At 43.3% G+C, this 24,271-nt stretch overlaps 1 protein-coding gene and 1 long non-coding RNA gene across 8 annotated transcripts in view; both read right to left on the bottom strand.

The window, feature by feature from the left end:
- Positions 1 to 219: 219 nt before the first annotated feature.
- LOC140721018 (uncharacterized) overlaps positions 220 to 24,271 on the bottom strand; it is a 45,910-nt gene continuing 21,858 nt past the window's right edge. For 5 of the 7 annotated variants that reach the window (XR_012097299.1, XR_012097298.1, XR_012097300.1 and 2 more), the window contains 2 exons: positions 20,115 to 20,202; positions 13,695 to 13,899 (listed from right to left, as the gene is read on the bottom strand). The gene's annotated coding sequence lies outside the window, so the exon portion shown is untranslated. Of the gene's footprint in view, positions 237 to 5,127; positions 5,208 to 13,694; positions 13,900 to 20,114; positions 20,203 to 24,271 lie in introns of those variants that run through there. The other 2 variants (XR_012097302.1, XR_012097301.1) reach the window with 2 other exon arrangements.
- LOC140721021 (uncharacterized) overlaps positions 15,413 to 24,271 on the bottom strand; it is a 689,868-nt gene continuing 681,009 nt past the window's right edge. The window contains exon 2 of the long non-coding RNA XR_012097307.1: positions 15,413 to 16,303. This is a non-coding gene — a long non-coding RNA (uncharacterized lncRNA). The remainder of the gene's footprint in view (positions 16,304 to 24,271) is intronic.

Genomic DNA, 24,271 nt, shown 5'->3' with positions numbered 1-24,271 from the left:
GACCGTAAACCAGACAGAACAGTCCCTCGTCACAACAACTAATACAAGTGTCACTGCGCATACAGGAGTGATGAGCAGGGATCTGGAATAAATGTAGATATTGTTGGTCTGTTGCACTAAAGCAACAAGTATAACCACCATCAGATCCGCTGTTGCCATTCCAACCAGGTAACGGGTGATGCATTTGGAGAGTCCGCATTTTCCCCGAGATAGGATCACAATCGCCGTCAAATTAACTACACGGAATTTGAAAAAAAAAACAGAATTATTGTTAACTGCAACCGTCTGAATCCCCATTATTCTGTCAATGCTATGTAGGGTATGTTATTTGGTAGCGAAAAGCAGAAATTCAAAGATCGCCTGCTCCATGGGCGCACTCCCGCTAGAGAACCAGAATGGAATACCGACTTGCCAACAGTTTAGAACGAGGCGTCTGATTTCAGCGACTCCGCTACCAGTGAGCCGTCGATCGCTCCAGTAAACATTACCAAGAACAACGCCATTTCCTTTATTAGAGGTGAAACATCTGAATGGATCATTTGTAGTGAAATTAATGTGGCTTAAAGCACAAGCTATAAATTAGTGAATTATGGAAAAGCAGACATGTATGTCGATATTCAACCTGCTGGTTATTTCAGAAATCGGCCATCTGGAAAAGCAACCACTGTTTCTTCAGAAAGCCGAGCAACCTCAAACAAGGTATTGCAATATCGGCAACAACGTAATTGACAAAAGACAATAAAAACAACACATCGAAAAAATATAGAAACTAAATAATAAAAAAACTATCAGATGATTGAATATTCCATTCTGTAGGCACATTTCAGACGAGGGTAGCATCTGCGTTCAGTAAAATTCCTAGCAGTGCAGCGGAACAAAGGCAAGAGGTCGACACCGTACTACAGTGTACAGCTCCAATATCTTACTAGGGACACCAATCGCTACAATTGCAGGATAGAAAATGCCCGCGATGTAGTAAATCGCTGGATATCCCATATTCCGTCAGAAGCAGCGTTCAGGTGTAGGGAAAAGTTCGAAATTGTCATATAGACCGGTTGGATCTGTTTTTACAGAGTTATATACAATTCAGAGCAATTCTTCTGAGGCAATTAGTGTGGTTATCACATGAGTCGCATTAGGGACAACCGGCTACACAAACACTGACATAAAGTGTTTTTCTCACTCTGTCACCGTGCCAAAAAGTCGTATCACTAAGGGGTGTTACAAGTTATTAACTTTTAAACAAAATATGAACATTGCCAAATTAATTTCCAAGACACCTGGCTTCAACTGCTAAAAATGGGACATTTTCTGATCACGGTTGCTTATAACATAGACCTACCTCCTTGACCAGTCAACATCGACAATCAACTTCCAATAAATTTATTTTGTCACATTGGAGAACATTAACTTCTGATATTGAGGGCGGGACATCAAACTCGGCAGGTGAAATGGGTACACATTATTGAAGGGGGAGTTAGGATCAATTTTTCTTTCGCTCGTTCTAGTCATTTTAAGTTATTTGAATGACAAAAGTAACAGTAAACAGCTGATGTCATGTTTCACAATGAAACATGTTGTACGTACGTTCTTCTCAGCATATAAAACAGATGGACAGCAATATTCAAGGGACCCTTTGGTAATAAAACAAATATACGCGCTCACACGACTTTAGCTGCGGTTTCTGGACGGAATGATGAACGTTCGTTTCTGGATTAGCAGAGAGTGAATGGTTGATTATTTGATTTGATAGGTGTACTCCAGGGACTGGTGTTAGGTCCGTTGTTACTTATCTTGTATTTTTTAAATATAATTTAGTTGTCGATGTAGAAAACTCTATGAGAAGAATTGCAGACGGCTCCTACGTTGGGGCGTTTTTTACAACCAGGAATTCTATCTAATCTTGTAGCTTGATGTTGACTGGTTGGAAATGGGTTGAAAAAAGTCAATTGAATTTAATACGGAACAGTGTGAGGTGTGTAGCGTTGTGAGGAAATATACGAAAGTTTAAGAATTGGTGGAAGTAAGCGGGCAGTGTTTAAAAAGAGACGCGGGAATACAGAGGGATTGATTAGGAACCGATTTAACGGTCTGAACTGGAAGCGCGGATTGTCGCCCATAGTATTTGTGAAGAAGGAGGTGTCAATGTAGGTGTGGCACTTGTAACGCTTGTCGGGATAGGGTACAGGAACAGGATCAGTAGGAAGAGTTAGTGGATATGCACAATGGTGTGCATATGACTCTGATTTTACACCAAATAAATTGGATGCTAGATTTAAGGACTGGACAGCTAAAGGAATAACAGTTCTTTGCAACATAATGAAAGAAGGAACACTGTTCAACTTTGAAATGCTTAAAGAGAAACACTTATTAGAAAAACAAGATTTTTATCGGTATTTACAGATAAGACAATATGTTAATAAGACGTTTAAAAATGTAACCAAGGCAAATACATGCTTGATAGAGCTCTTTAGAAAAGCATATAATTCAGATAGTGGTGGTAGAATCATGTCAGGCATGTATAAGGGGTTGTCAAATCTTAAAACATATTCGACTTCATACATTAAAGCAACATGGGAGAAGGAAGGAGGAATAATTCTATCTGAGGAAGAATGGACAACAATATGAAGATATCAATGGAAGTGTAGCAGTTCACAGAAATGGAGGGAGTTTGGATGGAAAAAACATACATAATTTTCTCAGCACTCTTTCAATCTTATTGATATTTTCCTGTAGGTAGGTGACCAAGGCTACAAACAATATTCCAAGTTAGGCCTCACCAACATCTTATACAACTTCAACATAACATCCCAACTACTCTATTCAATACTTCAATTTATGAAGGCCAATGTGCCAAAAGCTTTCTTTAAGCCCTCTCTACTGTATCTGAGACAGCATTTTCCAGGAATTATGGATCTGTATTCCCAGAACCCTCTGTTCTAATGCACTCCTAAGTGCCCTACCGCTCACCGCTTAAGCCCTACCCTGGTTTGTCTTCTGAAGAACAACACCTCTTACTTGTCTGCATTAAATTCCACCTCCATTTTTCCAGCTGGTGCAGATGCCAGTGCAAGCTTTGAAAATCTTCTTCACTGTCCACTACACCCTCAGTCTTGGTATCATCTGGAAATTTGCTGATCCAGTTTACCACATTATCATCCGGATGTTTTTTATTACATCCTCTCAGAAATCCTATTATGATAGTAACCTCCCTGTTTGCTGGAGAAATTGTGGAAATCAAAATGCAAATCACTATCATATTTTTTGGGACAGCCCTGTTATCAAAAACTATTGGAGGGGATGCACAATGCCAAGCAAGGCATCTTTAAATGTGAAATACCCTTAGAGAGTCAAACCATATTTTTTGGATATATACCTCAAAAATGGTTGAAAAGAGATAATTATTTAATGAATATACTGTTGGTGGCTGGTAAAAACTCTTACTAGGAAATGATTATGACAGGAGAGCCCAATTTTAAATACATGGATGGAAATTACAACGGACATTTACAAAATGGAGAAGATAACTGTATATGTTAACCATAATCTGGAACAATTTGATTCATACTGGGAAAAATGGTTTAACTACATAATGCCTCATAGGCCTGATTTTATTCTCACAAATCAATGAATCTGTTGTAAAAAAAAAAAAGATCACTCCCTACTTGTACATAATTCTTTCCTTTTGCTTGTTTTTTTTCTTTCCACTCTTTTCTATAAGTGTATACCACAAATAAATACATTGTGAAGATTTGTGATATATATGATATATATCTACAATGTCTGAAATACATCTTATGGAAATGCTTGTCTGATGATGAACTTCAATAAAAAAAAATTACAAAAAAGAAATTAAGCAGAGAGTTGTGGGGTCTGGAATGCATTTTTTGGTTGGTGCTGGAGGCAAAGAAAACAGTGGCATTTATGTGGCTCGGATAGACAAACATATACACAAAGAAGGGAGGGATAGGGACAGCATGCAAATAGATGTATTAGTTTAGTTGGACATCACTGTGTCTTAGCTCAACATCAGAGACCAAAGGCCTTTTTTCCCTGTCACGCACTGACCAAAGCTCACTGATAAAGAAAGTTATTTTTTCCTCTCTGTCCTGAATATCCGTTTCTTCATTCTGAGTCTGTGACCCACGGTGATAGAATTCTCATTCGGGGCAAAGATTCCCCCTGCAATTGGTCTGAATGGCCTGAAAAAAAATGCATAAATTCTCGGCTCAGCATAGTCAATACAGGCCCAGCTCACTCACTGTCTGCTCACACTGCCAGCCGGGCATCCTGGGAACCAGTCCCAGTCAGAAAGCGGAATACTCGCTGCACTCGCTCGGTTGCAGGGATAACCTTCCTGAGGAAACGTAACGAGACCTGGAAAGAATATTCAAGGTGCACTTTCACCAGAACCCAAGAGATATCCCAGTAAGACATCTCACTCCTCTTCTCTAATCCTCCTGCTTACCTTCCTAATTACCTGCTGTACCTGAATGTCAACTCGCAGTAGTTTCTTTCCAAGGATCCCAGGGCCCGCTGTAAGTTTGACGTGTGCCACCTAGATTTGTTCCTCTCAGAGTCGATGATCTCACATTTCTCCACGTTCTGTACATGTCCCACATCTTCAGTCGTTCACTTCCGTCGGCATCCCAAGCCTCTCTCTACACCCTTCTCCCTACGACCCTGCCACCCCAGCTCTGTAGCAGCAGCAGAGATTGGATGTACTCCCTCATACGAATCACTAATAGTGAATCCATTAATTCATTCTCTGCCTTCCAACTGCTGAATAATTCTCAGTCCACACAGGTACATTATCCACAATTCCAGTTCTTTATCAGTACCTTTCTTGAAATCCACTATCATCACATTCATTATTTGCCAAATTTCCAGTCTGTTTACTGTTTCCCTGCCGTTGCTGTCCTCTCAGTCCCGTGCGTTGGGACTTTGGGTCTGAGTCTGTACCTGTACCTGGAGGATACAATGGAAATATTGACCATCTGTAATTCAGTGTAGCAGCTCTATAGGAAATGTATACCTGGGATTTGGGCACAGCGTGAAAGGAATATCTTTGCTGTCTGAGACTGTGGAACTGATGAGCTGTCAATGTCTCGGTGCTCTGTAACATACCTTGTGTGTGAGAGGGGAGCGGCTGCTCTGTTGCTTGTGTCTCGACAGGCGGAGATATCGGATTTGAATGAAGTCTTTCCCTGTGAGTAGGAGAAGAAAACTGGGTCAGTGGTGGTAGAGAGGTAAAAGTCAGCTGGTTGTGTGAAGTGGCCTGAGCACCCAGACGCCTGTGTCAATCTCTCTCTCTCCCTCTCCCTCTCTCTCTCTCTCTCTCTCTCTCCTCTCTCTCTCTCTCTCTCTCTCTCTCTCTCGTCTCTCTCTCTCTCATCTCTTCTCTCTCTCTCTCTTCTCTCTTCTCTCTCTCTCTCTCTCTCCTCCTCTCTCCCTCTCTCTCTCTCCTCTCATCCTCCTCTCTCTCTCTCTCTCTCTCTCTCTCTCTCTCTCTCTCTCTCCTCTCTCTCTCTCTCTCTCTCTCTCTCTCTCTCTCTCTCTCTCTCTCTCTCTCCCTCTCTCTCTCCTCTCTCTCTCTCTCTCTCTCTCTCTCTCTCTCTTCTCTCTCTCTCTCATTCTCTCTCTCTCTCTCTCTCTCTCTCTCTCTCTTCTCTCTCTCTCTTCTCTCTCTCTCATCTCTCGCTCTCTCTCTCTCATATCTAACGTTGTATCTGACGCTTCTCATTCTTTCATTCACAAATGGCCATGCTGAATCTATTCAGCTCCCAATTTAAGATTCGATTTTATTATCTACCTGCTCTGCCATTCTTTTGGAGAGGGAAGCGTTTCTTCTCATATTTCGTTTGCGCTCCAGCAGATTAGAGAAGTTCATAAAAGTCCATTACATTCTTGCATTTATGACTGAATGGTTTAAGTTCGAGAGTCACAAAGATTTATAAACCTCGAGTTAGGGTGCATCTGGAATGTTGCATTTAGCTTCAGTCAACCCATTATAGGAAGGGTGCCGAAGCTTTGGACAATGTATAGAAGAGGATTGAGGAGGAGGTATAACAACGGAAGTTGTTGTTCTTCCCAGAGTTTCGGAAGCCAAAGCTTTACAAGAGTACTAAATAGAGCAGACCGCCAATATCTTTCTCACAGCATCAAAATACCGAAAACCAGAGGGCATGAGAGGGGAAAACATTCAGAGGACATGGCGGGAAGTAATTAAAAGGAAAAAAAAAACAAAGAACGGTGGGTGTTTGGAATGCATATCTGGGGTGGTGTTTCTGAGGCTCATACACAGGCAACCAAACGCACAGAAAATGGAGTGATGCAGACAACGTGTAGACAAGTGGATTAGTTTAATTAGCTATCACCCTGGCTCAATGAGGCACATGAGAATATCGGCCAAAGTCAGCATCAGAAATATCCTGCCAGGCTATCCTTCTGCAATGATTTGAGGAAATTACAAGCAGCGTAGACAAGGAAGATGCAGCAGGTGTCGTGTACTTGGATTTTTCAGAGGGAATTTAACATGAAGCAGCTTAGCAAGGTAAGAACCCATGGAATTAAAGGAGAGGTAGTAGTATGGGTGGGAGCATTGGCTGATTCGCAGACAACAGAGAGTGGGAGTAAAGGAATGCTATTCTGGCTGGCTGCCAGTTACCAGTGGCGTTCCACAGGCTCGCTGTTGGGACCGCTACTTTTTACGATGTATGTCAATGATTTGGACTACGGGATTAATAGATGTATAGGTAAATTTGCCGATGATACAGAGATAGGTGAAGGGGCAGGTAGTGTTGGGGAAACAGAGAGACTGCAGAGAGACTTAGATAGTTTAGGGGGTTGTGTAAAGAAGTCCTAATGAAATAAAATATTGGAAAGTTTATGGTCTTGCGCTGCGGTGAAAGAAATAACCGGGCAGACTATTATTTAGATGGGGAGAGAATTCAAAATGCAGAGGTACACGGTGACTTGGGAGTCCCAGTGCAGGATACCTTAAAGGTTAAAATCCAGGTGAAGTCAGTGGTGAGAAGGCGAATGTAATGTTGACATTCATTTCCAGAGGTATAGAATAAAAGAGCAGGGATGTGATGTTGAGGCGCAATAAGGCACTTGTGAGACGACACTTGCAGTGCTTTGTGCAGTACTCCTCATTTTAGAAGGGACACACTGACATTGGAGAAGGTTCAGAGAGGATTCAGGACAATGATTCCAGGAATGAGAGGGTTGCCGTTTGAGGAACGTCTGGCAGCTCTTGGGCTGTATTATCTGGAGTTCAGGAGAATGAGAGGGATCTCATAGAAACATTCCAAATAATTGGATCAGCCTATGTTTCATTGGCGAATGGCCTACTTCTGCTCCTATATCTTATCGCCTTATGTTCAATTATGTCCGCAAAACCTCACAGAGCAGAGGGCGTCTTCCTGTTCTGCACTGGTATATTTTCTAAGTCGAGAAAGAATCACCGATTAAGAAACATTATTTTTCTCTCATTCTGAATAGCTGTTCCTTCTTTCTGTGACCGTGATCCATAATATTAGAAATCTCATTCAGAGAAGACATCCCTGCAATTGTTCTGAATACTCTGAAATAATCCATCAATTCTCCTCTAAATTCCACCCAGTGCACTCATTCTCCCCACACACAGGGAGCCGGCCATCGCTGGAACCAGTCCAGTCAGTGTGAGGATTGTTTCTGCATTCCCACTGCTGGTGGGATAACATGCCTGAGGAAGTGTGACGAGGCCTGTAAGTAAGATTCAATCTGCATTCTCACCAGAGCCCAGAACACATCTCCCAGTACGTCACCACTACACCTCTTCTCCAATCCTCCTGCATCACGGCACAGAATTCTCTTTATTCCCTTTATTACATGATGTATCTTCACGGTAACGCTCAGAGATTTGTTCACCAGCATCCTCAGGTCCCTCTGGACAGTCATGTCTGCCGCCATGTAAAAATGTCTTTTTCCAGGTTGTCTCTCTCGGAATGGATGGCGCCACATTTCCCCACACTCTGACCATCTGCCACATCCTCACTCACCCTCTTCAGTCTGCATCCCAAAACACTCTCTGCAAACTTCCAACTACTGGTTTTGCGAGCTGAGCTCTACAATAGTGCGGAGCGGCTGGTGTGAACCTTCTGCCTTGACAGGAGTTGATGGACGTGTGGGTGGAAGGAAACTCCATGGTCACTGAAGGGGAGGGATCTACCTGTCTGATTCGCTCCTTCTCTCTCCTTCACACTTTTCAACACTCTAACTGACGCTTGTTATTCATTTCCAGATATCCTGTATCTATTCCACTCACATTTTAGACTATTGTTTTCTGTTATTTAACTGGTCTGCCCATTCCTTTGCAGATTGACATAATTCCTCGCAACGTCTACAGTTCTCTCTGTGTGTGAGTGTATAGTGGCAAGGGGCTGAGGGACTGAAGGACAGTTCAGAATGGGAACCACACTGACAGAAGTTAGGGGTCGGACGCTATTGGTGAACTCTGTTTACAGGTGAACAATTAGCCAATAGTAACGTCAGTAAATCATTAGTGTGACTAATCAGTGACAAAGTTCAGTCTTTGTCATTAGAGCGCTGGCATTATTTCCACCAGATGAGTCACTGTTGAGGTATTGACTCAAGAATTTTGATGTGTTTATCTTTAATCAGCCCAATATTTACCTCAGAGTCGATGGTGTATAACTAAACTGTTTGTTCAATCTACTGTAAGTAAGAACGTTAGTCAGGGGTATAACCGTATCTCCAGCGACGGATCCTCTGTATAAATCATGGCTGTTTGGAATGCATGAACGCAGTGTCTGCCAGAACTGTGAACACAGGGTCGACAAAAGTCACAGATCTTCTGACATGGAGAATCCTGCCTTCTCGCAGCTAGAAAAAGTGTTCTATCCTCTTATTTCAGCCTTTGGAATTCCCGGTAAGCCCCAATGTCAGCTGCCGTCGGTGGGAAACGAAGCTTAATTCCAGTGTTGTCATTTGTTTATCGCTGGTCTGCACTGCCACATGTCCGTTTCCAGAATTCCGATCTTCAGGAACGGAATGGAATCTCAGGTACGGAGGATTTTGGGAGCTGGATCTGAAGACAGAACGTGCAGAATTGCGGGGATTTAGACAGCACTATGGAATTCAACGCGTTAGGCAGCGCTTTTGCAGTCGTTTGCGTTCAATAAACTGATGTTCGGGGTCTCTGTGCTTTTGGTTTGCAGCAGCTGTTCTGCATTTGCAAATATTATGTGAATACAACCCGCGGAGGTTATATCATTGGTCGTCTGCATTTGTATGTGAGCGATTGTCTGAGGTAGGTGTAACAATCAAACCATCACACTTTAACAAATGTGAGGAGTTCCATGTGTAGCTTGAAACTTGAGGTCTTTTAATAACTGTGTGCGCTGTGACTGAACGTTAAGCCGTTGATGGACAACACAATGAAGCCGTTGCTGCGCCAAATATCGCAGCAGACGTGTTGTTTCATCGTTGTGCGAAATTGTGTTGTGTTACATCTACACCTGACACGGTTACAGATATCTAACTACGGTAACGAGCTTGCTGCTGGCCGGAGAATTCCTCTTCTCTGCTTCCATGTAATGCATTCAGCGGGAGGCGTCATGTCTGTCTGTGGGGTTGTTACTGATTGCTGAGTATCTGTTGGAATCAGGCTATGTCTGTTGTTAAGTCAGTGAGGTGTCAACTGCAGGATTAGGAACCATACACGGGGAATACCATATCCCAAGAAACTTGAACAGAAGCACAACAGTTCTGAGACGAGACGCGTTATATGCTTTTCCAGTTATTCTGTATTCCAGCATTTCCTGTTTCTGTTCCGTGTTCCGGTGTTCTATCGCTGGCGGGGAGCGCCACGGAAGCTGATGACTGCAGCACCCCGCGGGTTGAAAATGACGTATTGAATCCGAGGAGGCAGCTATCCGGTTTTAGCGTTCCGCCCCCACTTCACGTTTCAGTCATCAGGATATTAATCTGTATTCAGACCACATGGACAAGTTTAGGGGATACTTTGTTTTTTTTTCTCTCTACGACGTCGGTGCACCTTCTCTCGACTCTTCCACCGCTAAATGCAACAATAATGTGCAAGTATTGCAGGATCTCCAGCAACAACTGTATTGAATTGTGCTCTGTATTTTCTCAGCTTGCTGTTCCCTGTCTCTCTTCCAGCGAACATGGTGGCGATTGTGATCCTGTCCCGGGGGAAATGCGGTCTCTCCAAATGTGTTACTCGCTACATGGTGGGAATGGCCGCGGCTGATCTCCTGGTCGTTACCTTCGATCCGCTGCTGACGTGGACTGCTAGGTTTTATTTTCTCCAATCATTCATTTTCCTTACTCCCTTGTGCATACTCTGTCGATGGTTAATTTTTGCAAGCACTGCGACCTCTGTCTGGCTGACTGTCGCTTTCACCGTCGATCGATTTATGGCTATTTGCTGTGAGAAGCTGAAAACAAAATATTGCACCGAGAGAACGGCGGCTGTGGTCATCGGGACAGTGAGTGTGCTGGCCTGTTTGGAGTGTGTTCCCTGGGGCTTTATATACGAGCCCAAAGTAATAACTGATGGTGTTCCCTGGGACTGTGCCCTTACACAGAGCTTCCTAAACTCTTCATCATGGGCGGCATTCGAGATTTTTCACCGCATTTTAACCCCTTGTGTCCCGTTCTTTCTGATTTTGCTATTCAATATTCTGACTGTCCGGCGGATTCTAGAGGCCAGTCGAGCCCGCAGGGGGCTCCGGGGACAAAAGAATGGAGAGAATGACAAGGACCGGGAAATGGAGAACCGACGCAAATCCATCGTTTTGCTCTTCAGCATAACGGGTAGTTTCATATTGTGTTGGGTAACACAGGTGGTATTTTATATCTATGAACGGATTTCAATGAGGTTTGTTTATTCTGTCACGGATCCTGGTTACATCGCGTTACTGACATCGTCTATGCTGCAGGTTGTCAGTTCCTGCACCAACACATGTATTTACGCCCTGACTCAGAGCAAATTCCGGGAGGAACTCAAGGATATGATCAAGTATCCAGTGAAGCAGATTTGGAAACTCATTAAAAGTTAGAAATAAATGTTGTTTGTATTACAATTCAGCTGCCGTCATGCTCCCTACTCCGTGGCCCCACTTGTGAGTAAATGGGAGCAGTGTGATAAATAGAGTTATAAAACAAACACGTTAAAATCTGAAGTTGCTACAAAACAACTCACAGTAATTCAGAGTCCAATGAACGGGGTCGGAACCAAACTTCGCGAGTTTACTCTTTTCCTCAGAAATGTGCTTTGTACCTCACCACACCTAAAAGTGAAGTTTCAGGCGGACCTGTTACCCCAGCTTCCCGGCATTGTCTACGCTGCGTGATCCGGGAGTATATATTCGTTTTGTATCAAACACTCCTACTCCCATCAAAATCGGTCTTTTCGTTCCCGCGTTTATTCGCATCCTTGTCTACCTGTGGGTTCTCCTTATCTCTACCACCGTCAACTATCTTCCAGCAGGAGGATTGTAACTGATATTTAGCCCAGCTGGCACCGTACTGTAAGAATGTCCATCTTTGCTGCAGCCGCTGTCACACGGGAAGGTGCAGGGCTTGACAACATCTCGGATAATACCGGAAGGGTACAGATCGTTATAACTATCGCCAGTCTGCTATAAGGAGACAGACCTTTACAGCAGATTGAAACGCAATTCTGGAATTTTAACTGTGCTACAAATTAACAAAAACACTATTATTTTGAGCGAGCGAGAGAGAGAAAATGACACATCGGGGATTGATGGCGAGGGAGGGAACATGAGCGAGAGTGGAATCTGGAGGGGATATGTTGACACCAAGGACGAGATGAATTTAATTCAAAGAGCATTAAGGTGGTTGAATCCTTCAGGGGATTTAGTCCATGAGGAGACACCGATGCATGCAGGGAAACATACAGTTAAAAGTTTCATTATGGTCAACGCACATATCGTGAGCTGGGGGGACTTTCTCTGTGTTGTGCGTTCACAGTTTATTGGTCAATGACTTGAAGCCCAGTGGGCAAAGGACCAAAAGGGCACATGTGATGAAATTCTTAGTTCTACGCTGAATGCGGTTCTGATCTGGAAAACTGCCTATACGTGTGGTGGGAACAAACAATCAGGGTGTTCAAAGTGGAACTAGACAGTTCATTCGGGAGAATTCAACTGCTGAGCTGTTTGAAGAGTGTGGAGAACAGGGCAATTGGAACGTTGTACCAAGAGCTAGTATAGACTTTCTGGGTTGAATGGTGTGCCATCCCACAATGATACCTTGTTCACTAATGATATCAAAATCTCAGTATGGTCTCCTGGAGACAACACATCTACCGGGGTGTAGAAGGCAAGTTTGTGTAATAAGGTCACTCTGCTGTCAAAATGCTGGCATTGTATTCCACGCACACTGAGCTGCCAGAGCGCAACACTGGCCAGTGACGACACTGGCCAGGAAAGACTCTAATACAAGGAGAGACATCTAACTAAACATTACACTGTTGACACAGACCAAGAGAATCCCAGTGTGTATATATATATATATATATATTCTTTTTAATTTTTTGCTGTAGCTCTGACCTTTATAACAACCAGTTATAACTGATTCTTACAGCCGTTTGCTCCATACTCTAAGGATAAAGATCTTTGCTATAACGGCTGTCATACTGGAAGGTTGCATGCATTGACAACATCTAGCACTGTATGGTAAGGGAACAGACCTTTACAAATATCGTTCGCATTCTTAATGGGGTCAGGTGTACAATCAAACAGATGCACAATCATGAACCGGTAGTGGAACGGCTGAGAATCTTATTATATACCAACATTTAACTGTCTTTATCCGGTGTCATAGAAGACTGGTAGCATCCCTGTAATGACCACAAATTTCACAATAATACAACCCTCATTCTGTTCTGCAGTCTATGACAACCCTGACGCTCTCAAAAATAGAACCAAAATGATGTATCACAGGTCCCAGCAAACATTATACACAACCCAACAGAGATCCCGCTGAGTACACGAGCCACCAACACTGGAAGAACAAAGACCTGCAAGCCAGCTCCGGACTGCATGGACACTGCCAGGTACAGCTACACAACTGCCCAGTGCTGCACATCAGGGAAGCGGACAAGCAGAAACCAAACACAGTCCTGCAGGGTCAAACCCTGATGCAACTCAACATGTTGAGGAAGAGGAGGGTATAACTATGGTACAAACATTACCTGATTACGAACCTGTACAAGAATAGTCAGCAGTTAATTTACCAAGACAGTGAACTTTACAACACCTAGACCTTCACTTCTCGGGCACAGTCGTATAGAACTCTGAAACCTGTGTAGTGATCGCACTGACATTTGTACACCCAGCACGGTACTCCACCGGGAAACACTGGTGCAACCCAAGAACTTCAAGAACAGAGGTCTGTTCAACCCTGACACTGGACTGCAATTCATGGCATCACAGGCACAGCTCTTCCGACCACTGAGAACCTCTACAAGGAGAGGGGTCGCAGGAACACAGCATTTACCATCAAGGACCCCCATTTTCCGGTTGATGCCCCATCTCGACAGCGCCAGCAAGAACAAATTACAGGAGCGCCCGGTCTCCCGGCAACGGGTTATGGAATAGCTACTCCTCCTGAATGATCAGGCTCTCGAGGCAAAGGGGATAAGTCCAGTTGGTTTATAAAGAACCTACATCAAGTATTCTACCACTGCAGTTATGGACATCTATTTCATATTTACTGTCATGTATGCTTTTTATTTGTACAATTCATTGCCATTGTCGTGTTTTGTGCTTTGACGTTTTGTCCGCCTTTGTTGTGAAGTTTTTCATTGATTCCATTGTGTTTCTTCGTATTGACTGTGTATGCCTGCAAGAAAATAAATATGAGGTTGGTAAATGATGGCACATATGAACTTCGACAACAAATTTACTTTAAACATGTCCAGTGAGGGTAATTTGAATAACATAGGGATCTTCTCTTTGCAGGGAAGCAGGATGAGAAGTGCCTGAAAGAGATATACAACATTATAGCAGATAAATCGAGTGAACAGCCAGAGTTATTTCCCAGGGAGGGAGGTGGCTGAAGCAAGGGGGATAATTTCAAAGTGGTTGGAAGAAAGTATTGAATGCTGAAGTCATATGTCGCGAAACATGTGGAATTTCCTCTTGGGGTTGAGGTAGAAGCAGATGAATTCGGGACACTTAAGAGACCTTGCACTGGGACATAAGCCTTATAATTGATGAATTTCAGTGGGAGAACAGTTTTGATTACAGTCATCCACAAAGAAGGACGTAATCTTGGGGGATTTTGCTAAACTCAGGACAAACTAATGAACATCTTGCGCCTTGTACTCCTTCCTCACGTCCCTGCACCATATTTGTTCCAGTGCTGATAGCATCTTCTCAGCCCGAAACTAGGACTGTTGAGTCTATTCAAACGATGCTTGCTGAGTTCCTTCAGACTGGTGTCTGCGTTGCAGGCTAGTGAGCCTTACTTTAGGCAGTATCTGGGGAGAGTACAAATCGGGTGCAAACTGTGACGGGGTAAGCACACAACAGATCTCTGAGAGTTATTTGAAGCCAAGTGGTTTTGAATTCAAACTGTCTCTGGGAGGAGTAAAAACAAGGTTGCAAGATCTGGGAACATTGGGTAATGAGAGATGTGCACCTGGAGACGGCAATGAAAAAGAATGCATAAGGAACTTTGCTATCCAGTCGAGGTCGACATGACAAACCGATGGATAGTGCAGATGTCCATGGGGTTTCCGTAGCAAGATAGGGAGTAGATTATCAGGCTTTTCTTCCACGCAGATATTGTGGGGGCACTGGGACGAATTCGAAGACTGGAGCATCCGCCAAAATATATTCAGTCACTAATCCCTTGTTCACATTATTCAGTATTACAACCAGGGAGTCTGATCAATTTAACTCAGAGTTTTTATTGGTGAATGTTATGGTCGTTTGTTTGTTTTTTACATAGTGGACACCCCCTCCCCCTCCCTGCCCCCGGAAAACAAACAGGGGAAATTGTAAAGCATGATAAACTGAAAATTCAAAACCGGAAATGTTAGCAGTTCAAAAGTGTCCATGGCCCCTTACTCATACCTAGTTGAATCATCTCTCACAGCCGGTGTACTTTTTGGAAAAGTCTGTTTCAGCTTTACACAACTCCTTGCAACATTGCCGAGGATGTGCCAGGTGAGCTGTGCAGCGCAAGTGGACAGCAATCCTCAGTTCTTGCCAGAGATTTTGGATCGGGGTCAGGTCGGGACTCTGGCTGAGGCACTCAAGGACAGGCTAACACCTATCATTTCCTTTCTTATGCCTCCCTCCCATCGGAGGGCCATTTATCATTCTCAGTCTACTCAAACAATGCCAGATTATTTTTTTGGTTATTGTTATCTCTTCAGCAGTTTGAATGGGGTACGACTGCACAAGCGTGTGGAGGTCGGCCAGTGAGAACAGCGGGAAGAGTTTAAAAGCGAGACAAAGCAGGCGACAGAGTAGGGCGGCTTTGGCTCAATGGGGCTTCGGTGACAAAGGGTCGAGGTCAAACCGGTTATCTGCTTGAAATAAACTCAGAGAGTATGTGTGTGAGGCCGGTTTTCTGTGCTCGGTGTCGGATGTGGGAGGTCCTACAGTCTCCCAGCCTCCCGGACGGCCACATCTGCACCAGGTGCGTCGAGCTGCATCTCCTTAGACACCGCCTTAGCGAACCGGACCCGCAGCTCGATGACCTTCGTCTGGTCAGGTGATGATGGAGAGGAGCTCTCGACAGGTAGTCACCCCGGGACCACAGGGGAGAAAAAACTGGGGTAACAGTCAAGAGAGGGAAAAGAAAGAATCAGGTTCAAGAGAGTAACACAGTGACTGTCCCCTTGACAATAATTATTGCTGCTGGAGTACTGTTGGTGGGGGTGGGGCAGCCTACCTAGGGGAAGCAACAGTGGCCATACCTCTGGCACAGAGTCAGGCCCTGTGGCTCAGATGGGCAGGGAAAGGAAGAGGATGGCAGCAGTGATAGGGGACGCTATAGTTAGCCGGTCCGATAGGCTATTCTGTGGACGCAGGAAAGAAACGCGGATGGTAATTTGCCTCCCAGGTGCCAAGGTCCAGGATGTTTCTGATCGCGTCCACGATACCTTGAAGTGGGAAAGAGAACAGCCAGATGTCGTGGTACATATTGGTACCAACGACATAGGCAGAAAAGGGGGGAAGGATGTCCTGAAAGAAGACTACAGGGACTTAGAAAAGAAATTGAGAAGCAGGACCTTAAAGGTAGTAATCTCGGGATTACTGCCTGTGCCACGCGACAGTGAGTATAGGAATAGAATTAGGTGGAGGGTAAATGCGTGGCAGGTTTCGAGCAGGGGGTAGGGTTTCAGATTTCTTGATTATTGGAACCTCTTCTGGCGCAGGTGTGACATGTATAAAACGGACGGGTTGCACGGCGATCAAAAAGGGACCAATATCCTAGCAAGAAGGTTTGCTAAAGCTATTGAGGAGACTTTAAACTAGAATTGCTGGGGGGGGGGGGGGGGGGGAGAACCGAACTGAACTGACGGAGAAAAAGGAAGTTGGCTCACTAATGGAGCAAGTTTGGAGATATTGCGAAATTGGAGATAGGAAGGTGATAGAGAAGTGATGCGCAAAGTCTGATGGTTTGAGATGTGTCTATTTTAATGCGAGGAGTATCATGAATAAAGCGGGTGAGCTCAGAGTGTGGATCAGCACTTAGAGTATGATGTGGCCATTACAGACAATTGGATGGTGGAGGGGCAGGAATGGCGCATTAAAGTGCATAGCTTTAGATGTTTCAGAAAGGATAGGGAGGGAGGCAAACGAGGTAGGGGCGTGGCACTGTTGATCACAGATAGAGGCACGGCTGCAGAAAAGGAGGAAGACATGGAGAGGTTGTCTACAGAGTCTTTGTGGGTGAATGTTACAAACAGAAAGGGGTCAATAACTCTACTGGGTGTTTTTATAGACCACCCAATAGTAACAGGGACATAGAGGAACAGATAGGGAGGCAGATTCTGGAAAGGAGTAATAATAACAGGGTTGTTCTGGTGGGAGATTTAAATTTCCCAAATATTGATTAGCATCTCCCTGGAGTGAGGGGTTTAGATGGGGTGGAGTTCGTTAGGTGTTCAGGAAGATTTCTTGACACAGTATGTAGACAAGTCTACAAGATGAAAGACTGTACTTGATCTGGTATTGGGAAATGAACCTGGTCAAGTGTCAGGTCTTTGAGTGGGAGAGCATTTTGTAAATAGTGATCACAATTCTATCTCCTTTACCATGGGATTGGTGAGGGATAAGAACAGACAAGTTTGGAAAACGTTTAGTTGGAGCGAGGAGAACTATGAGGACATCAGGCAGCAACTTGGAACCATAAATTGGAAATAGATTTTCTCAGGGAAAAGTACGGAAAAAGTGAGGCATATGTTACAACCATATAGCAATGAAAGCATGGAAACAGGCCATCTCGGCCCTTCTAGTCCGTGCAGAACGCTTACGCTCACCTATTCCCCCGACCTGCACTCAGCCCATAACCCTCATAACTTTCCTGTCCATATACCTAACCAAATTTACTTTAAATGACAAAATTGAACCTGCCTATACCACTTCTACTGGAAGCTTGTTCCACACAGCTACCACTCTCTGAGTAAAGAAGTTCCCCCTCGTGTTACCCCTAAACTTCTGCTCCTTAACTCTCAACTCATCTCCTCTTGTTTAAATCTCCCTTACTCTCAATGGAAAAAAGCCTATCTACGTCAACACTATCGATCCCCCTTAAAATTTTAAATACCTCTATCAAGTCCCCTGTCACCCTTCTACTCTCCAAAGAATAACGACCTAACTTGTTCAACATTTCTCTGTAACTTAGGTGCTGAAACACAGGTAACATTCTAGTAAATCTTTGATTTGTTGACATTGTTCCTATAATTCCGTGACCAGAACTGTACACAATACTCCAAATTCGGCCTCGCCGATGCCTTGTACAGTTTTAACATTACATCCCAACTCCTATACTCAATGTTCTGATTTATAAAGGCCAGCATACCAAAAGCTTTCTTCACCACCCTATCCACATGAGATTCCACCTTCAGGGAACCAGGCACCATTATTCCTTGATCACTCTGTTCTACTGCATTCTTCAATGCCGTACCATTTACCATGTATGTCCTATTTTGATTATTCCTACCAAAATGTAGCACCTCACACTTATCAGCATTAAACTCCATCTGCCATCTTTCAGCCCACTCTTCTAACTGGCCTAAATCTCTCTGCAAGCTTTGAAAACCTACTTCATTATCCACATCGCCACCTATCTTGGGATCATCGGCATACTTACTAATCCAATTTACCACCCCATCATCCAGATCATTAATGTATATGACAAACAACATTGGACCCAGTACAGATCCCTGAGGCACAACACTAGTCACCGGCCTCCAACCTGACAAACAGTTATCCACCACTACTCTCTGGCATCTCCCATCCAGCCACTGTTCAATGCATTTTATTACTTCAATATTAATACATTACGATTAAACATTACTAACTATGCTTCTGTGTGGAACCTTGTCAAAGGCCTTACTGAAGTACATATAGACACATCCACTGTTTTACCCTCGTCAACTTTCCTCATAACCTCTTCAAAAAATTCAATAAGATTTGTAAAACATGAACTTCCACGCACAAATCCATGTTGGCTGTTACTAATCAGACGCTGTCTATCCAGATAATTATATATACCATCTCTAAAAAATACTTTCCATTAATTTACCCACCACTGACGATAATTGCAAGGTTTACTCCTCGAACCCTTTTTAAACAATGGAAGAACATAAACAGTTCACCAATCCTCTGACACCATCCCCGTTCTAACGGAAGTCATAGATCGAGTGCAGAGGAGATTTACAAGAATGTTGTCTGAATTGGGGAGCACCCTCTATGAGAATAGGTTGAGTGAATTCGGCTTTTCTTCTTGGAACAACGGAGGATGAGAGGAGACTTGATAGAGGTGTATAAGATAGTGAGAGGATAGTCAGAGACTTTTCTCCAGGGCTGAAATGGCTAGCATAAGAGGGCGTAGTTTTAAGGTGTTTGGAAGTAGGTAAAGAGGAAATTTCAGGGGCAAGTATTTTTTTATATATAAACACAGAGAGTGCTGAGTGTGTGGAATGGGCTGCCGGCGGCGGCGATGGAGGCAGCCACGATTGGATCTTTAAAGAGACTGGATGGCTGCATGGAGCTTGGAAAAATAGAGGGTTATCAGTAAATTCCAGATAGTTGTAAGGTAGGGACATGTTTGGCACAGCTTTGTGGCTGAAAGGCCTATATTGTGCTGTATGTTTTCTATGAAATTTCCATTCTATGGAATTTAATTTTATGATTGTTGAGCGATCATTACTAATGCCTCCAGAATCGCCTCAGCTACCTCCTTCAGAGTTCTGGTGAGTAATCCATCTTGAGCAGCCTGAAAACATTCCGTATACCAAGCACCTTCTCATTAGTAATCGCAATTACACACAATTATACCTCTTGACTCTCAACTCTTAAACGTACTGCTGCTGTCTTTCAAAGGGAACATAGACGCAAATAGTCACTGAGTTGGTCTGCCATTTCTTTGACCGGCATTATTCCTCCAGAAGCACCATTGTAAGGCGGTCTGCTATCCGTTCCTGCCTCTCCTATACTGGATATTTTTTAAGTTTAGTTTCGTGTTTTATGTTTCTGGCTAGCTTACCCTGATATTTCCTATTTTCCATCCTTACTGAGTTTTCCTTTGTTACATTGCGGAGTCAGATGGCTGAGATCAAAGCGGCAGGGTCCAGGACCGAAGGTGAGAAATGACCGGGGAGTTGGACAATTTATGTGCCGTGCCAGGGTTAAATGTTCTTGTCATCGGAGCTGAAGGCGAGGGACAGACTGTTTCTGCTCAGGGCTCCATGAGGTTGACCGTCTTTGCGCTGGTCTGAAGCTAGTGGACTGGTGAATCTGCTGCAGTGATAAGGGACTTAGTGGCTGTCGACTCACTTTCAGGAACTTCAATTCTGAATTTTATTTGCTTACTTTCTTTGTCAGCACAATATCCTTGTTTTCGCGTTTGATGATTTGCTTTGTTAATGGGTTATATTGAGTTTCTTTGCATTGTTGCTGCCTGTGAGGAGACAAATCACAAGGTTATTTATAGGAAAAAATGGTTTAATAATGAATGTAATTTGAACCTTTGAAGTTTTATCCTGTTGGTTTTTAACAGCTTCCCAATCCTCTCACCACCCAGTATTTTTTGCAAAATTATATGCCCCTCCTATGTTTTGCCTCATCCCTCTGTTAAATACTTCTACTTTGAGATGTATCCATCCTGTGCCTGTTGAATCGCTTCCAGAAGTTCAAGCATTGATGTAGGGGCACAGATATCCCTGAAGGTGCAGAAACAGGTACATGCAATGAGGACTCTCAATAGGATATCTGCCTTTGTTTAGCCGGGCACGGAACAGAATTCTTTGAAGGACTTAATAAAATATTACTAATGCCACCTGGTAAGAAGATTCACAAGGATGTTGTCGAAAGGCCTGAACTACAAGGACAGACTTCATTGGCTGGAACATTTCCTCCATCTGAAGCAAACAAAATTAAAGGGTAAAAAACATTAAAGGGATAGCTCAGGAAATTATAGGCCAGTGAGTCTTACTTCAGTGGTTGGTAAGTTGATGTAGAAAATCCTAAGGGGCAGGATTTATGAACATTTGAAGAATCATAATATGATTAGGAATAGTCAGTACGGCTCTGGCAAAGACCTGCCTTGCCTTACGAGCCTGATTGAATATTTTGAGGTTGTGACTAAGCACGTTAATGAAGGTAATGAAGGTAGAACCATAGATGTAGTGTATATGGATTTCAGCAAGGCCTTTGATAAGGTACCCCATGCAAGGTTTATTGAGAAAGTATGGATTAAGGATTAAAAGGATTACAGGTTTCCTTGCTGCATAAACATCTGAATGTGCCTGGAAACCAATTTTCAGGTCACACTGACAAGAAACATCAGAACCAGAAGAATGGATTTCTCTTGAACAATGCTATTAGCTATAAAATTATGAAATATCTCCCTCCCTTTTAGATAGGAAATTGGTGGACCATGGTGAGTGATATTAGGAGAAAGGGCTGACAGTTTGCCCATTGGAAGAGACCAAGAGTTGTACAGCACAGAAACAGGCCTTTCGTCCCCTCACATCTATGAGCACTGTAATGCCCGTATACAGTGATCCTGCTTTCCTGCATTAGTTACAAATATCTTTCTCTTTGAAATATCAGAAAGTACCTGAAATGCGATAGTCATAGAATATATAAACATATAAACAGGTATTGCAGCCCACCTAAACTTTCCTATTCTGCCGAGCCCTATCAACTGGTGCTGCATTAGCGCCCTCCATAACCCTCTCACCCATGAATGTATCCAAATTGCCCTTAAATGTTGAAATCATGCCTGAATTCACCTATTCCACTGACAGTTTTCTTCACAATTTCACCACCCTCCGATTGAAGAAGAACTCCCTCATGCTCCCTTTACACATTGCAACTTCCACGCTTAATTTCCAGTTCTATCACACCCAACCTCAGTAGAAAAGTCTGCTTGCATTTACTCGAAGTCTGCACTTCACAATATTGTGCACCTCAATCAATCTGCCATTTTCCCCCTATGCTCTGGGGAATACCGTACTAATTCATTCAATTTTCCCTATAGATCAGGTCCTCAGATTCAGGCATTCTACTTATAATTCTGTCTGCACTCTTGCAAACTCATTGATATCTCTCCTGTAGAAAGGTATTGCGAACTGAACACAATACCTAAAATTAAGCCTCAACAATTTCTTGTGCAACCTACAGACTCCTGCATTCAATACTTTAATTCATGAATGCTTATGTGTCAAAAGATCTCTTAAAATCCTTTTGTATCACTGATGGCATTATGGATCTATATTCCCAGATCTGTCTGTTTTCCCACAATTCTTGTGCCTTACCGCGCTCTCTATGAGTGCTACTAAGTTTCTCTTCCCAAGCAGCTCACAATCGTCAGCATTAAATTCCATCTGCCACAATTATCACTAGGACAACTCCCTTTGCGAGCTTTGATAACGTTTCCCGCTGTCCACTATGTACCAAATCTTGGTGTGATCCACAAATTTGCTTTGACAATCTTAACACATTATCATCCAGATTATTTGTACAGATCAGAAACAACAGCAGACCCAGCTCCAAATACCATACTACATTAAAAGCCACAAGCCTCCAGTGAGAGGGGCAAAATCTACCCCAGTGTCTGGCTTCTCCAGCAAGCCAATCTCTAATCCAATTTACTACCTCATCCTGAATGCTAAGTGATTCAACATTTTTGATCAACCTACCATACGGAACGCTGTCAAAGAACTTATTAAAGTGCACATAGACACTATCAACTGCCTTTCCTTCATCATGCTTCCTAGTAAAGTCATTGAAGAAATTTATAATCAGGTGGCCCCTCTACTTCCATGAGCAGAAAATTCCACAACTTCACATTTCTCTGGGAGAGGTAGATCCTCCTCTTCGCCACCCAAAATCAATTCCTCTGAATCTTGATTCTATGTCCCCAAGTAGTAATCCTACATACCAGTTCAACAACATTCCTGTCTCTATCTCATCTACCCATTTCACAATTTTGTATGCTTCTATAACACACCCTCTCATTCTTCCTAGTTTTAGCATGTATCAAATAGCACAGTAGGCCAGGAATACATCTACAGTGTGATGTCCTGCATCTATACATTGCGCTATTATGGACCAGGGTTGCTTATAAGGAGTGCAGTAGAAACATAGAAACAATGAAAACCTACAGCACAATGCAGGCCCTTCAGACCATAATGCTGTGCCAAACATTACCTATTTAGAAATTACCTGGGGTTACATATAGCCCCCTAGTTTTTGAAGCTCCAGGTACCTATCCAGGAGTCTCTTAAAAGACCCTATCGCAACTGTCGCTGGCAGCCCATTCCATGCACTCAGCACTCTCTGCGTAAAAAAAAAACCCTTACATCTCCTCTGTACCTACTTCCATGCACCTTAAAACTGCGCCCTCTCGTGTTGGCCATATCAGCCCTAAGAAAAAGCCTCTGACTATCTACACAATCAATGCCTATCATCATCTTATACACCTCTATCAGGTCACCTCTCATCCTCTGCCGCTTCAAGGCTGAATTCACTCAACCTGTTCCCATAAGGCATGCTCCCCAATCCAGGCATCGTCCTTGTAAATTTCTTCTCCACATTTTCAATAGTTTCCACATCCTTCCTGCAGTGAGGTGACCAGAACTGAGTATAATACTCCGTGGGGTCTTACCAGTGCCCTATATAACTGTAACACTACCTTTCTGCCATTGAACTGAATCAGATGGCTGATGAATGGTAATGCACCCTATGCCTTCAACAGAGTCAACCTTTAAATGGACTAAGATTGGAACCACAAGATCCATCTGATACTCCACACTGTCTAGATTCTTATCATTACTATATTCTGCTGTCAGATTAGAGCTACGAAATTGAACCACCTTACATTTATCTGTGTTAAAATCCATCTGCCACTTCCCAGCCCAGTTTGTATCCCATCGATATTCGTTTTAACAGCCCTCCACACTATCCACAACATTCTCAACCATTGTTTCATCAGCAATTGACTAAGCTATCCCATCAGATCTTCATTCAGGTCATTTATAAAAATCACGAAGAGAAGGTGTCCCTGGTTACCGAACTCCATGCATGATTGACATCCAGGTAAATCGTTTAGATGTAAATCGAGTTGCAAAGGGGAATGCATATTCTGCAAATGTTTGGAAGGAACAAAATTAGAAGGTACAGTGATATGGATCACCTGGTAAATTAGGTAAGTAAATGCCAGGTAGCATTTAATTCTGTGTGAGGTGATGAATTATGAAAAGTTGAAACGATAATAGACAGTGAGGAAAGCCTATGCAAAATTTGCCCTTCTTAACTGTGGCACAGAACACAAACTTGGAGGAACTTTTAGGAACATTAGATAGACCCTAGCTAGCATTGTGGGCACACTTCTGATGGTACACTTCATTATGGGTATGATTACATTGGAGACAGTCGCAAGGGTGATGCAGGGATCGATGGCTAGAACTTTCCCATTAACATTGAACATTCAGGCATGAAATTTGAGATTAATGTAAAATACT

This window comes from Hemitrygon akajei, unplaced genomic scaffold (genome assembly GCF_048418815.1).
Source record: "Hemitrygon akajei unplaced genomic scaffold, sHemAka1.3 Scf000049, whole genome shotgun sequence".
NCBI lineage: Eukaryota > Metazoa > Chordata > Chondrichthyes > Myliobatiformes > Dasyatidae > Hemitrygon > Hemitrygon akajei.
This window is presented reverse-complemented; position numbering and strand designations above follow the sequence as displayed.